General features: G+C 35.2%; 1 long non-coding RNA gene across 4 annotated transcripts; it reads left to right on the forward strand.

Moving 5' to 3' along the window:
• The first annotated feature begins 2,166 nt into the window (after window positions 1-2,166).
• On the forward strand, window positions 2,167-5,865 carry LOC113358230. Of its 4 annotated transcripts, XR_003364303.1 has the most exons (8): window positions 2,167-2,333; window positions 2,412-2,480; window positions 3,255-3,672; window positions 3,778-3,855; window positions 3,972-4,055; window positions 4,128-4,263; window positions 4,767-4,887; window positions 5,574-5,865. It is a non-coding gene; the product is annotated as an uncharacterized LOC113358230 (long non-coding RNA). The 4 variants fall into 4 exon arrangements; XR_003364302.1 differs by having other exon boundaries at window positions 3,255-3,855; window positions 3,967-4,055; XR_003364301.1 differs by having other exon boundaries at window positions 2,169-2,333; window positions 2,412-2,488; window positions 3,255-3,855.
• Window positions 5,866-6,259: the final 394 nt, after the last annotated feature.

Raw genomic sequence — 6,259 nt, forward strand, 5'->3', positions numbered from 1 at the left:
ATTATGAAGCTATAATAAAAGTTCTTGGGTGTTGAATTATAAGACCATGACACTTTTTAATGTTTCTACTGTTGATTTTATATATTTATTTTCAGTTTATAAAAGGAACGCCATAGGGGTCAATTAAGTTGAATAAAAAAAAATCAATCGTTCTACAAGCAAATAGTTGGTAGCCTAGCAACAAGCTGGGCACCAACCCCCTTTTGAATAACTACACCTAATCTACGAAAAAGAAAATTATGTATCCTTGCATTAATATCATGGCTAACAAGATGGTTTCTCAATCTCTGTAGGAAAGTAATCAAATCATCACCGAGTTCCCCTAAGGTAGTGAAAGCCGAAACACCAAAACCATATTCATGGGATGTGCATTTGCCAAGATATTTGTTACGCTTACGAAGAGAAGCATTAGAAATGGCTTGACCGGGAGTGACAATATGGGAGAAACCCGTCGTGGTGAAGGGAGAGACATCGATAACATCGAATCAAGTATCATGCCTATTTCCCAATTATAGACCAAGATATCAGCGTGAAGTAAAGCACCACCATTGTCAGATAAGAATCCTATAATTTCTAGCAGCAACACCAACTTTATAGCATATATCTGCCAAAACATCACGAACAAGATCATGACGAAATTTAAGTTGGATATCTTTCAGTTTATTGAATGTTGTATTAGTTTTTTTTTTTCTTTTTTAAATGAAGAAAAATTTATTAATCAAAAGATCATTCCTTTAAGACGTAGTTGATCTGAGATACAACTAGGTGGATAATTAGACCATTCCTTTGTTAGCTTCTCAGTACGAGCTACTCTAGAAAGGATGTCTGCCACTTTATTTTGTTCCTTAGGAACATAATAGCATTTCCGCTTTTTAAAATGGTGGGCCAAAATCAGTTTATATCTATAATTTCCAGAATATCTATAATTATAGATCTATAATTTTTTCAGAATATCATAAAATGATATCTCTAATAAAATTATGAATCTCCCAGTAAATATTGAAGTGGCCTTTAGTTATAGCTTCGCTAGGATCATGGAATCTGTCTCAAAGTTAACTGCCTCCAACTTCAGCTGCTATATTCACTTCACAGCTTCCCATGAAGTCAGTCCCTCAACATGCTCTGGACTCAATGCTTGATCAACATGTAAGCATTTTGCTCCCCTTGCAGTACCTGTAGAATTACGAAGAATTTATTTTAGGGTCATTATTTTCTGAATTTATTTGTTTACCACAATATTATTATTTTTCAAACACATATATAATATTTTGTAAGCGAAAAACAGACCCGCGCATAGCGCGGGTGAAAAACTAGTTGTTTTAAACAACAAACATTCAACAAATCATGTTATAACTATTAACAAACTCATAATCGAGAAACAATCACTACGCCAATACGAGATAAATTTGACGGGGCCCTTTTAGAAACTTGACTAGGGACTCCTGTCAATTCATTTTTGACGGGACAAGACTATCAAAATTTAGTCAGGTCCATACGCTTCATTTTTGACGGGCGTAACAAAATAACCTGCCCATTAGATTTTATTTTCTCTACATATATCAGATTTATTTTTATCTCTTTGAATTCCTCCAGAGAGAAGAAAAAAAAATGAAACCCTAGATTTTAATTTCAATCTCTTCTCTCGCGGTGGATTCGATTTGGAGAGTTTAATTTCAATCTCAGATTTCTTCGAGCAAGTCTTATGGTGGAATCCAAGCTATTCCAAGTGTGGAAAAACCATGGAATGTCAAGTCTAGTGGCTTCAAAGTTAGGGTCTTCCACAAAAAATCCAAACAGGGTTCCATGATTTGGTGGAAGGGTCCGTGGAATCCATGAAAACGCTAATAAGAATAACATAAAACGCTATCAAGAATAGCGCGCTAAAAAACGAAAAACGCTAATAAGAATAGCGTTGAGCTCTATTCTTAATAGCACTGAGCGCTATTATGAATAGAGCTTTTTCTTTATCCGTAGATTTAAAATGAGCTGTTGAAAATCTAACGACTGGAAAAAAAACTTTATTCTTAATAGCACAAGGTAACGATATTAAGAATAACGTTTCTACTATTTCACCACTACACTTGCACTTTTATCTACAATTCCAAGTGTTGAGGTGGCGTGGAAGATGGATGGATTCCACCGTATAAGATTTACTCTGATAAACAAAAAATCTTTATCTCGATTTCCTAGCCGATTCTCACTAACTCAGATCTGATTATTTCTTCATCTCAGTAGCTTCTTCATCAAATTTCTTCATCTGATTATACTTTAACTAAACAATCTGATTTGTTTGGAAAGATTTACTCACGGAACAAATTCCTCTCACTTCATAAGTAATCCCTCTAACCTCCTATTTTTTTCCCCCAATTTGATTCGATTTTTTTCTTTTAATATTTTCTGTTTTCTTTTAGGCGAATCACAAATTCGATCCATTAGAAGATGTCCTCTTACTCTTGGATCGATCACTTGAGTTGTTGAAGGTACGAATGTAAGTTTATTTGATTTTATATCTCTGTTCCATGTTTGTTTCATGAAGAAATTAGGTGTAGGGATACAACTTACAAACCCTAAATTTTCTTAAATCTTATCAATCAGCGTGAGTAATTTTTGGTGAAATGAATGTTCACTTGATAATTGTTACGGACAACTAGGGGCTAATAGTTGACAGGAATTAATTAGGGTATGTAAAGATGGCAAACAAATTACTCTTGTGCAGATATGTACTTTTGTAGATGATTAAGTATTTGGATTGTTTAATTTTCATTTATTGAAATCCTTATACTCCGCATTTCGTCATGTACAGTACACTGTAAGTGGAACAATTTACTTGATAGCTATAAGATGTTAGTTGGTATTGTGGGGATCCTGGAATCATGTTTGCTGTGTTTATTATGACTTAGAGATGATTGCCACATACTCTTGTTCAAAGTAGTTTATATCAGTATAGCTCATCTTTTCGCTTTATTAAGATTTCTGAACGAAAAATCATTTCTTCTTACTGTCGAAGGGATATACAGATTTTGACCCGTCACTCCTCTTTGTTTTACTAATAACGTGCCTTTTTACAGGGTAACGTACTCCTTTAATGTTTCTCTCAGTTTGACTTTGTTTGCTCTGTATCAGCTGTTGTGGATGTTTGACTTTTGGTGTAGTTTTTGTTTGCAAAAGAATTTCCATTCTGTACTCTTATCAGTATCTTTCTTCTCATGTTATTCATGTAAACTTAGCCAAGTGCTCAAACCTTTGGCTTGCAGAAATCTTTTCAGGATCTTCTCCGAAAGAAACAAGGTGATCGAGCGATGTGGGAGTACCCATTTGCAGTAGCTATGGATGTTGTTTATAATTGTTAAGCAGATAACGATGAGTATCCAAACTCTTAATGCATGATAAAATCAAACATTCTTTAGCTTTCAAGTGATGAATGTTTGTCCTGTGAAGCATCTTAACTTGTAAACTATAACTATCTAAATGATTTCAACCTTCAACTGTGGATAGCTACATTTTGTTATCATCTCCAATCAAATTTATGATATATTGATTATGCTGTGAATAAAAAATGTAGACAACGCTTGAAAATTTTGTTCACTTACTTGGTAAAAGTTGAGCATCAATTTTTATGGGCTCCATCATGTCATGTGTTCTAAACGGTCCAAACTGGTGATGATCTTCCCAGTAAGGAAACCAATTGTTTGAGTTTAATTTAAATGCCCAGTGCATACCTATATGTCTCTCTCTCTTATTCCTCTAATTTATGTTTTGTTGGCATTGACATTGCAGGAACAGAGCACCGTGCCATCACTAAGGAAAGCCCTCAGGGATGTTGCAATGGAGAAAGATGCTTCAATTATTGCAAGGGTACACACTATCACAAAGCTTTTTCTTTAATTTTGGATTTCCTAATAATTATTTTGTTTGATTCACTTAGTTGCTTGCATTTTGCTCTATCTTTGAATTCTACTGATTTAGTGTAGGAGGCTCTCTCAACCCAGTTACGGTTGGCCAACAAACGTTGAAAAGAGGCAGAAGAGGAACAATACAGAGTAAACAATTTATTGGTATGATTTGTTAAGCAATTAAAAACTAGATTGCTACTCGTGTGATCATTCTAACGGGTATCACTCCACTAGACTGAGAAGCAAGAGCCACTACTGAGGCAACAAGAACAGCAGAGGCTAGCAGAGGTTCAAGCGCAGAGTTCTACACTTAAGGCTGAAAAGCAAGTGTTGGATGAGAACCCAGAAGCTTTAACCAGAAATGCATCAGGTGCGGATTATTATTTCCAGGATGAGAACCTTGACTCTCATTGTTTGTTTGTTCTCAATGGTGCTACCTTTGATCTCCATCTGTGTTCTGAACCTGATATTTTCCATGTTAATATCTTGCCTTAACTGGTTTACACAGATAAGTTTCCTGTTCCACTTACGATCCTAACATAATCTTTCCTTAAATATAGTTTAACTTGATTATATCTTTGTCAGTAGCTCATATGTGCAAATATATGTTAGTATAGCTTTGTCTTCAGTTTATGAACATATTATGCCTTGATTTAATATACTTGATGGAACCACTAGTATTATATGTCCTGGTGCGAGTAGAGCATGAACAAATGGAAACAGAAGATGCTCGTATATATTGGCTGAGCAAGATGTGGCTGCTCAAAGAGATTGTGCTCACGAGCATTATGTTTTTTCTCCTTTTCTGCAAATTTTAGTTCTCCAATTTATGCATGTTGTATACGTCCTGATAGACCAGATATATATACGCAGGGGAAATACGAGGCGCCTATGAGATTGATCTGATGGAGAAGAGGGTGGTTATTGCAGCGTCGATGCTGAAAGATAAGTTACAGTACCAATCTGGTCAAGCTAAGGGTTCAAACTCATGAAGGTATCATATTTGTACCCATCTCAAATCCGATTTCTACGAACTCTGCCACTCCTTGGATCATGTTGTTTTCCTATCAGTATGTTTGGATAAATCTTATTCCCTCCGTTCTTTTTTAATAGGCCAGTTTTGTTTTTAGCGAAATTTAAGGAAATTAAGAGAACTAATCATTGAAAGTGGTCCTCATGACACTTGTCAATAAAAGAAGTGAAGTGAAATGGTCCCCACGACACTTGTTAGCAAAAGAAGTAAAGTGAAGTGGTCCACATGACACTTGTCATCAAAAGAAGTTAAGAGAAAAGTGGTCCCAAAAAATTAAAATAACATTTGACTTTCCCAATTAGGAAACTGACCTATTTTTTTTGAAACTTTTATTTATAGAAATTGGCCTATTAAAAAAGAACGGAGGGAGTAGTAAATTTTCTAGGAACGAAATAGAATATTCTCTCTTAAGAGTTTGATGGTCCAGTTTGGCTCTTTGTAATTGTTTCCCTAACTAGATTCGCCAAAAAGGATTTTTGCCTGAATAAGACCTCAATTTTCTATCTTAGTTTAAAATGGTATATCGAATTTGTGATTCATGTACGCCTGTTTCCTAATTAATGGTTATTTGGATTGAAGTATACGTGTTTGGTTGGATACTTGGACAATGTTTCTCCCTGAGCTGATACTGTTTTTGGTGGTTCCAGGCAGAGCATGGTCGTGAGAGTCAGGTCAGGCTTATTATGTCTTGAGATGGTGTAGATGTGGAGGCCATGAAGAAAGAAATCAGCTCGCAGTGTAAGAGTCCTCTTAGGGAGTTTTTTTATTCAAATGCAGTTTCCCATAGTTTCACTGAGTTCGCAACAAACCATACTAGTGCTGCTGTTGTTTTTGTATTCTAACTCACACTAGCCTTTTTCTGTTTTATTTTTCATTCTTGATGTCATCTTCTTGGATGTTGTTTGGACAAAGAATTTATATGAGATTGAACTTTTACAATATATGTCTATTTATATTGAAGTTCGAAGTGTTCTTAGCTCTTCGTGTTACTTTTATTTGCAATTTAAGCAACAAAAAATAAAAATACTATTTATATAGGAAATTCAATTTTGGAATAATTGACAAGGGTGCCCGTCAAAAATAATAATTATTGACTGGCAAAGATCGTTGTTTATTTCTTATAATTATTGATAGTAGGTCACCATCAATTAGTTTTGACACCTTAAAAAACGACAGGCAGGGTCCGTCAATAATCTTTATTAACGACAGACATGGCCTGTCGAAGAAGGTTTTTTCTGGCGTAGTGAACACGCACTAGGTATTCGAGAGTTGTATCTTTGTCCATGGCATGTAAACCGGAATTGCCTCATCAATTGTTTTCGAACGGCTATCC

Source organism: Papaver somniferum, chromosome 3 (genome assembly GCF_003573695.1).
Source record: "Papaver somniferum cultivar HN1 chromosome 3, ASM357369v1, whole genome shotgun sequence".
NCBI lineage: Eukaryota > Viridiplantae > Streptophyta > Magnoliopsida > Ranunculales > Papaveraceae > Papaver > Papaver somniferum.